The sequence below is a fragment of the Pinus tabuliformis genome, chromosome 6 (genome assembly GCF_031772625.1).
Source record: "Pinus tabuliformis cultivar Carrire ecotype Pingquan chromosome 6, CPIR1, whole genome shotgun sequence".
NCBI classification, from domain to species: Eukaryota; Viridiplantae; Streptophyta; class Pinopsida; order Pinales; family Pinaceae; genus Pinus; species Pinus tabuliformis.
Window position 1 is genome coordinate 1,582,137,368 of NC_142292.1, and position 9,639 is coordinate 1,582,147,006.

Sequence of the window (9,639 nt, forward strand, 5' to 3'; positions counted from 1 at the left end):
TATTAGCCTTCTGTGTACTCTTTTCAATGCCACAAGTCTGACCCAAATTGGATTCTCCAAGGAAGAGTTATGTGAAATCTCCCACAGTGACTTGCTTTTAGACTAGTTCAGTAGAGCGAACTTGTACGACGTGCCACGAGTCACTGTTTCAACCTTTGGATTTGAAACACACATACAAGAAACTACAGTCCGTCCTATTTCTGTAACTTCTTACAAAATTTCAATCCAATCCCCAGAGAGAAAGTTATGATGATTTTCCCCAAGTCACCTGTTTTGAAGGTAATTGAGGAGTCTGCAAAAAGACCAAATTCCTTAGATCATATCTCCGCAAATATCGTGCGAAACATTCTGAAATTTGGACCCAAGGTTCAGCGCGATTTCTTCTCAAATGGGTTTTTTTGTGACTTCTGAAACGTCACAGAAAAAAACTTATAGCGAAAATGCCACGATGACCTGTTTAGAGCAGCGAAACCCTAGAATCCAAAGCTCTGATACCAAATGTTATGAAACCAGCTCAAGAAAAGATAGAAAAGATAGATCAACGCCTTAGAATTCAGCCTCTTCGAGGGGCAACCTCCTTTACATTACATAAATGAATAATTCTTGGATGATACAAATGACAAAACCTCATTTCTATATATAGGAGTCTAAGGAGTCACAATATAATCTAGCCGACCTAACAATAATAATATAAAGCCACAAAAATAACAATAGAAGGATTCTATGGGGCACAGAAATAACAACATGGGGGTAATAGGGGCACAAAAATATAAATAAGGGGTATAACTACAATAGTAATGGGGTAATCACTAGTATTATAGGGACCCAACACGATCTCCCTGGACTCTAAGGAAATCTAGCAACAAACAATCAGGAACTGCTACCTTTCTCTAGACTATGATTGACTTAAACAAATACTATGATAGAGGCCACTGACCATTTAATTGAAATGATTGATGAAGTTCCCTTTAAAACTTTCGACCATCTGTTCCTCTTCAATGCTTTAGAGATCCTCTTGTTACTTCCCACAACTTCTCCATGATGTCCTTAAGGAGATCTGCATAGACATAAACAAACATGAGATAAAAGCATCCAATATATAACAAAAGAGATAAATGGACTAATTAACTCAACCATGTACCATAAATTGATCAATATGCAATCACAATCTATGTAGCTGATCAATGAATCCTACAAATTTTATCAACAAAGATATAATTGAGAAAGAACAATTACGTTTTGATCCAGGTGGATATTGGTGGCCACCTGCCAAGTCCACTTGGACCCCCACCATTGTTTCTTTCAGCATTTCAGTTTCCTTAATTGTATCACAGTTTACTATTTTTAGCAGTTTTTCAGGTCCTAAACTTCCAAAGCCGTTTTGAGGCCCTAAACAACGTTTTCTGGGAAAACTAGGAGCAACATGGGTTGCTAGACCTATGTTTTTCTCTTCCCAAAGATGTAGTTCTTGGATAGATCTTTCTAGTGAGATATTGTATGTGTCAAATGGAGATTGTATGCCAAAGTTACGACCCCGGGAAGTTGATGTACCAATTTACCCAAACGGGGCCCACAGTTGGGCGTTTCATCTTCTAGGGTTAGGTTTTTGGATGTTGAGGGTTTTCCATTCTTTCTCAATAATAAATAGGCCTTCGAGCCTCATTGTAACATAGTTCAGAGGCATGTAGCCGCCACATCTCTTCTCAGAGATAAGCTACCATCGCCCTAGCTGGTCTATTCCATTGTTGTTTGTAAGAATATTTCAGTATTTTACATTAATGAAATGAACTATTATTTCTGCTACATCTTTGTGTTTATGGTTATCTCTATAATTTGTTGTGTTCCTGTTTAAATCCGGATCACCTTTGTATTAATAAAATGGACAATAGGCTTATAACCATGAAGCCTTGATGTTTCTAGTTCCTTCCCATAATCTCCAACCCTCTCCTTGAATGAATAGCCTTCCAACCTTATTCCTGCAACATAAAACTACTTCCAATATTCCTCTTCAATCCTTAGGCCTGTGTTAGCTTTATAGCCCAAGAGTGGGATGTTTGGGATCCATTTTCCAAGGGATGAGATCCACTAATGGCGGGATAGGGGTTCCACAAAGAGAGGCAATAGCTCCATGATGGGAGGGATCAGAGATGAATAGGCATCCATTCAAAGATTTTGGGTCTGGAGCCTGATTATCTTCTGTATTCAAAGGTTTCAGCCGGATGTATACCCTAAGAAGACTATACACCCCTCCATGCAGGGGGGTGCAGGGGGGACTTGTCCCCCCCTTGGGGGTCCAGGGGGGTAAATCCCCCCGGGCTGGAGTGTCTAGGGGCCAGCAGTCCCCTGGCGGGGGTTCGAGGGTAGCGCCCCTGAAGCTAAAAATAGATGTAAAATTACCTTGTAAAAGTCTAGTAATTTCTAGTCAATCTGGGCCATTCATTAGGTGAATGATCTGACAGTAGAAGTTATGTTTAATTTAGGTTTTTTTTTTGCCTTAGAAGGCACCCCCTCACTATATATGAGGGAATTGTATTGCATCTATGTATATCTGTATTCTGAGTGAGGAAAAGAGAGGAGATTGAGAGCAAAGAGGGTGTTACAGCAGATCTGTTGTAGGTTGTATCTCTTCAGTTTGCTGGATAATATAATAAAAGAAGGATTGGTTGTTTCTTCGTGGATGTAGCCCAAACTGGGTGAACCACGTATATCTGTGTCTTTCTTGTTTTATGCATTTTCTGTGTTTATATTTCTTCAATATTTTATGTGTTCCATTGCTCCGTAATATATAATGTTCTAACATCTAGTTCCTTCCCACAATCTCCAACACTCTCCTTGAATGAATAGCCTTCCAACCTTATTCCTGCAACATAAAACTACTTCCAATATTCCTCTTCAATCCTTAGGCTTGTGTTAGCTTTATAGCCCAAGAGTGGGAAGTTTGGGATCCATTTTCCAAGGGATGAGATCCACTAATGGCGGGATAGGGGTTCCACAAAGAGAGGGAGTAGCTCCAAGATGGGAGGGATCAGAGATGAATAGGCATCCATTTGAAGATTTTTAGTTGGGATAGATATGACTAATATTGCTTCTAAACTTTACTTTTTATTTTTATATTCATTAAGTCATGTGCACAGGTCATAATGTAATACAATGCACACTTATGCACAGTTCCTAATGGGCTCTTCTGCATATGTGTAGAGATTGACTAGGGAACTACATAGAAAGCCAAAAATAGGGTTTTGAACCATGGGATGTAGGAATTTCACTTTCTTAGGGATATTTTGGATTTTAGCCTTGCAAGGTGATGCTTTGGAACACATTTATGGAAAGCAAAAGATCGAAACTAATGGTCATTTGCCTAATACGACAAAATGACTTGTAACAAGGGGCCCACAGTATTCAGTAGCAGGAGGATCAATGTCAGTTAGAAACTGAGGAGTGTAGAGCAAAGTTGACAACAGAGCAAGAGGCTCAGTTGCAGAGTCAGAAGCAACACAGTTTTCCTAGTGGACAATTGCAGATTGATTCAATGATTATTTTTTATATTTGGATGCTTTTTAGTTGCATATGTTGCAGTAGCAACAACAACAGTGACAAGAGTTACATGCAAAACATTCCAAAGGTACTAGATCGAGATAGAGTTGAATTCCTTTCTTGTTGAGAGGGAGTGTTGAAAATAACAACAACAAATGTTGAAAAATAACATCAAGAAAAAAATCCTAATTTAATTTATCCTTGAATTAAATTGGAAATTAAATTGTACTTCCACATCTCATGACAACTTGTAATAGTTAACTAAGTTAATTTGACTTAGTTATCTCAGTTAATTCGACTTGAGGGTCTAACTAGAGTCATGTAGAATGTCTCCTACAATTAGGAGAACTAGTTGAGTTTATTTTGGGTTGTAATTACTTAATTTAGTCTAACTGAGTTAAATTCAGTTAAACTAGTAATGATAGATGAATTAGCGAGAGATCAGAAATAGTGGGGTGTAACCAACAACAGTGGGGTATAACCAATAGCAGTAGGGTGTAGATTATTGTAGTGGAGTGTAACTTACTGTAGTGGGGTGTGACTTATCGCAGTGGGGTGTAACCTGTAGTGATCAGTAAACTAAAGCTTCACTCATAATTAACTCATGCATGTTAGATCAGAGAGAGACAGTTGATATTGGAGTTCAGGGATAATGTGCTATCAGTTGTATAATCATCTGAATTATACAGGTGGTGCATGCAATTGGAGGAATTCCTATGAGGATTGCACAATTCATAATTGTGGTATTTCCTAATTAAATATAGGCTAATTCCCAAGGGAATGTTGCAAGGAAATAGGAGCTTAGCAAAAAGAAAAATTGGCTATTGGTTTGATCTTGTCTGGGAAATAGTGAGGTATATAGATATAGTGGAGAGGTTGCTCAATCTTGAGCAAAGCATTGTAATCTTCTCATATTTTATGATTAATGCAATATACAAATAGCAAGAGTTTTTCGCTGTGGATTTCCCTAGAAAATCATTCTGTTATGTGTAATTGAATTATTTCTCTTCTATGCTTCATGATTTCATCGACCGTTTATTATTTTCGTGGATGAGTAGAGTAGATTCAAGTCAATTGTTTTAGCATATTACAATATGCGGTTAACCAATATTAAAATAATGGTTAACTGATATGAGATTATGTCTTTGCCTAGTTAATTTTTGTTGGAGTTTATTATCGCTACACATACGAGTTATATCAATTCAAGCTTATTATAATCCCTACACAATAAAAGTTGAAATTGTTTCACAAACATTGTAAGTATGTTATGGCATAGTTAATAAGTTCCAATTGTAATTATAAAAAAATGGATAAAAAAAAATTCATTCAAGAAAAAATTGATAATTGTTATCATTCTCATTTCACCTGGTCGTTCTAACATGACCACCCTCACCCATGTCAATTCAGAGAAATATACTTCTTTATACATTCTTTTTTGTCGTCATGGATCCTATGCTACCCTCCACCAAAATTAGCCTTCTGCATTTCTCTCTATAAAGACAAAGATCTCACTTCCTATTCATTAGTAGTGATAGAATTGTTTAACAACTCTTATAAACTTTGTTTCGTATTCCTATTCAAAGTATCAACAACTACATAAGATTAGATCAGGTTAATTCCACTGTATTTTGATATGGTTTTGTGGTTGTGTGATGTTGTGTATCACAAGGAAGAGATCCATGTTGTGGAAGGATATCAACGAACATGAGAAAACCAGACAAACAATTATATTAACAAGGGCAGTTATCCACATGGCACAAAGCTGCAATAAAAACTTCAAAGTTGTGGTCCAATCAAATGTTTGAAAAATAAAATTTTCAATAATATATTTTTTTTTCAAAGTTTAACATTATAACTAGAATTGGTCAATGCTAAACTAATAATGGGATAAATAGATTGCAATAATCCTTCCTTGGCAATGACTAATAATAAAGTGAGTCTTCGTAAGTAAAAATATTAGTATATTTTTTAAATGTATATATGTTTAACTCTTATATATAAGAGATGTATATTTTATAATAGTAATAAGGTCACAGCCAAGCCAAACACCAAATTGGTGTATGAGAACCCCCTTGTTTGTGAGACAAGGGACCCGCCTCCGTGCAGTGATTTTACTGGTAAGTCTATCAAGACATACATACTCTACCCACCTCTAGTTTTGAACCTATGACTTCTTAGGAGGAAACACATGCTCTTAACCATTAGGCCCACTCAAAAATTTTTAATTTAAATTGAATGAAACAAAATAAGTGGTAACTAAAAAATAATAAAATAGGCGTACAAATGAATTATGAAGTAGTTGTTATGTTGATAGTTGGAAAATCAAGCCGTTAAAGTTATTTAACGGATTTTAGAACAGTTATGTCGGTTTTCGATGGACCTGTTTTCATCCCTCTCTACATAAAAATAGATGAATGAAGGGGGTGAGGCCAGTCATGCCACTTAGACCTCTCCTCTTTCGAATGTGTTCAGACGGTCCAAGAAACTCCTCCTTTGCTTTCTGTACGATCGTTTCAAGCAATATCGTTTGCCTGTGACTGAGGAACAGCGCACTGCAACATCAACTTTTTGTTGAATCTCGTGATTTTGCTCACATCCTTGAAATAGTGGAGGCAAAACCCTAGCGACCTTGATAATGGCAGAATCGAAGGATACTGATGCAGTCCTCGAAGTTCCTGCGAAGCGTATAAAATCAGAAGAAGAGGATACTGATGCAGTCCTCGAAGTTCCTGCGAAGCGTATAAAATTAGAAGAAAAAGTTGAAAATGAGACCGTTTCTGCTCCAGAAGCAACCGAGGAAGAAAGGCCACTTTCTGCTACCGAAGCAACTGAGGAAGAAAGGTCACTTTTGTGCCCTAAGGCTAGAGGGGGCGGGGACCTACACGGAGGGTGTATTTTGCCCGTTATAAAGGGGTGGTTTTCCCAAGTTCGAGTCAGAAAGTCACAAGGGACTGACGATAATTTGCAATATTACAACAACCCTATATGGCCTGGAGAGGCACAATCCCTGCAGGTGGAGAAAATATTATTTGAGGGCAAGTCACAATATCAAGATGTGTTGGTATTTGAGTCTGTAACCTATGGCAAAGTGCTTGTGCTGGATGGGGTAATTCAGTTGACTGAGAAAGATGAATGTGCGTACCAAGAAATGATTACTCACCTCCCTCTTTGTTCAATTCCATCTCCAAGAAAAGTATTAGTTATTGGAGGAGGTGATGGTGGAGTTCTCAGAGAAGTATCTCGCCATAGCTCAGTGCAACAAATTGATATTTGTGAAATTGATGAAATGGTCATAAATGTATCTAAGCGATTTTTCCCAGACCTTGCCGCAGGTTATGAAGATCCACGTGTCAAGCTCCATATTGGTGATGGAGCTGCTTTTCTGAGGGAAAGTGAAGCTGGAACCTATGATGCAATTATTATAGATTCTTCTGATCCAGTTGGTCCTGCTGAGGAACTTTTTGAAAAACCATTTTATGAATTAGTGGGCAGAGCTTTGAGACCTGGAGGTGTAGCTATTAGTCAGGCTGAAAGTTTGTGGTTGCATACCCATGTTATTCAAGATATTGTGTCAGCATGCAGGCAGGCTTTCAAGGGGTCTGTTCACTATGCATGGACTTCTGTTCCAACATATCCTAGTGGGATAATTGGTTTTGTGATTTCTTCAACTGAAGGACCAGCTGTGGATTTCAAAAATCCTGTGAATCCCATTGAAGAGCTGACAGATGCAACTAAGTTGAGGGGTCCTTTAAAGTTCTATAACTCAGAGATTCATGCAGCTGCATTTGCTTTACCGGCATTTATTAAGAAGGCGCTGGAACCCTTACTTGTACCAGCGTCGTGACATTTGGTGTGGAACAGATTGGTAGCTTTAATTGCAAAGAATAGGTGTTAGTTTTGTTTCTTCTATAAGACATCGTTTTGATTTCAGCATTGTAACCATCCCTACAATTTTCCCTGTGTGGGGTTAGAACTTATGAGATTTATAAGTTATAAGTTTGTTGTTTAAAAATAGAAGAAGGTGAGACTTTGAATTTAGGGTTTGTAAAATCAAGCCTTAACTAATAAATTGAAGTGTTATGAAATTATGAACCCGCTTATGATAATGTAGGTTTGAAATATATCTCATGAGTTTTATTTGGTTAGATTTTAAATTTTTGTGATTTATAATAATAATGATAATGAGATGTGTATTGTATTAAACACATTATTAAGATTTGTCGTCATTTGAATAATTTAATGTGGTTTATTTTCCATCATTTAATGTGGTTTATTGTCTAGACAAAGGTTAAAAAGATGCATTGGTTTTAGAGTTAGTGGTTATGAAGAGTTTCTAGAGTTTGGGCACCTAGAATCAATCTATGTTTAAATAATTGTGGTGCATTTAATGTGGTTCATTTGAATCATTTAATGTGGTTTATTTTCCAAACAAAGGTTAAAAAATCAATCTATGTTTAAATAGCAAAGATGCACCTAGTTCTAGCACCTAGTTCTAGAGTTAGAGTCTAAAATTGTGGTGGGCACCTAAAATCAATCTATGTTTAAATAATTGTGGTGCATTTAATGTGGTTCATTTGAATCATTTAATGTGGTTTATTTTCCAAACAAAGGTTAAAAAATCAATCTATGTTTAAATAGCAGAGATGCACCTAGTTCTAGAGTTAGAATTTAAAATTGTGGTGGGCACCTAAAATCACACCTAGTTCTAGAGTTAGAATTTAAAATTGTGGTGGGCACCTAAAATCAATTTATGTTTAAATAATTGTGAGTTAGAATCTAAAATTGTGGTGGGCACCTAAAATCATCTAGTTCTAGAGTTAGAATCTAAAATTGTAGTGGGCACCTAAAGTCAATTTATGTTTAAATAATTGTGAGTTAGAATCTAAAATTGTGGTGGGCACCTAAAATCAATTTATGTTTCTAAAATCAATTTATGTTTAAATAATTGTGGTGCATTTACTGGTTCATTTGAATCATTTAATGTGGTTTATTTTCCAAACAAAGGTTAAAAAATCAAGTCTAAAATTGTGGTGGGCACCTAAAATCAATCTATGTCTAAATAATTGTGGTGCATTTAATGTGGTTCAAAAAATCAGTCATCTTTAAATAGCAAAATAGCAATGATGGAGTTAGTGGTTATGAAGAGGCAAAGTCAATGCATGTTTATATAATTGTGGTGCATTTAATGTGGTTCAAAAGATCAATCTATGTTTAAATAGTAGAGATGGAGTTATGGAGTTAGTGGTTATGAAGAATGGAGCTAGTGGTTATGATGGAGTTAGTGGTTATGAAGAATGGGGCTAGTGGTTATGATGGAGTTAGTGATTATGAAGAATGGAGTTAGTGGTTATGAAGAATGGAGCTAGTGGTTATGATGGAGTTAGTGGTTATGAAGAATAGAGTTAGTGGTTATGAAGATTCTAGAGAGTCCAAAATTGTGGTGGACACCTAAAATCAACCTATGTTTAAATAATTGTATCCATGTTTAGAGTGGTTATGAAGAGTCTAAAATTGTGATGGACACCTAAAATCAACCTATGTTTAAATAATTGTATCCATTTCTAGAGTGGTTATGAAGAGTCTAAAATTGTGGTGGACACCTAAAATCAATCTATGTTTAAATAATTGTGGTGCATTTAATGTGGTTCATTTTCCAAAGAAAGGTGAAAAAATCAAGAAGAATTGTGGTTCATTTTAGACAAAGGTGAAAAAATCAAGAATAATTGTGGTGCATTTAATGTGGGTGGTTCATTTTCCATACAAAGGTGAAAAAATAAGTTATGAAAATTGTGGTGCACTTAATGTGGTTCATTTTCCAGACAAAGGTGAAAAAATCAAGTTATGAAAATTGTGGTGCATTTAATGTAAGTTATGAAGAATTGTGGTGGGCACCTAAAATCAATGAAAAAATCAAGAATAATTGTGGTGCATTTAATGTGGTTCATTTTAGACAAAGGTTTAAAATTCAAGTTATGAAAATTGTGGTGCATTTAATGTGGTTCATTTTTATGAAGAGTCTGGGCACCTAAAATCAAAATTTTGGTGGGCACAATTGTGGTGCATTTAATGTGGTTCATTTTCCAAACGAAGGTGAAAAAATCAAAA

At 36.1% G+C, this 9,639-nt stretch overlaps 1 pseudogene; it reads left to right on the forward strand.

The window, feature by feature from the left end:
• Window positions 1-5,999: 5,999 nt before the first annotated feature.
• On the forward strand, window positions 6,000-7,567 carry LOC149264848 (spermidine synthase 1 pseudogene; annotated as a pseudogene).
• The last annotated feature ends 2,072 nt before the right edge of the window (window positions 7,568-9,639 follow it).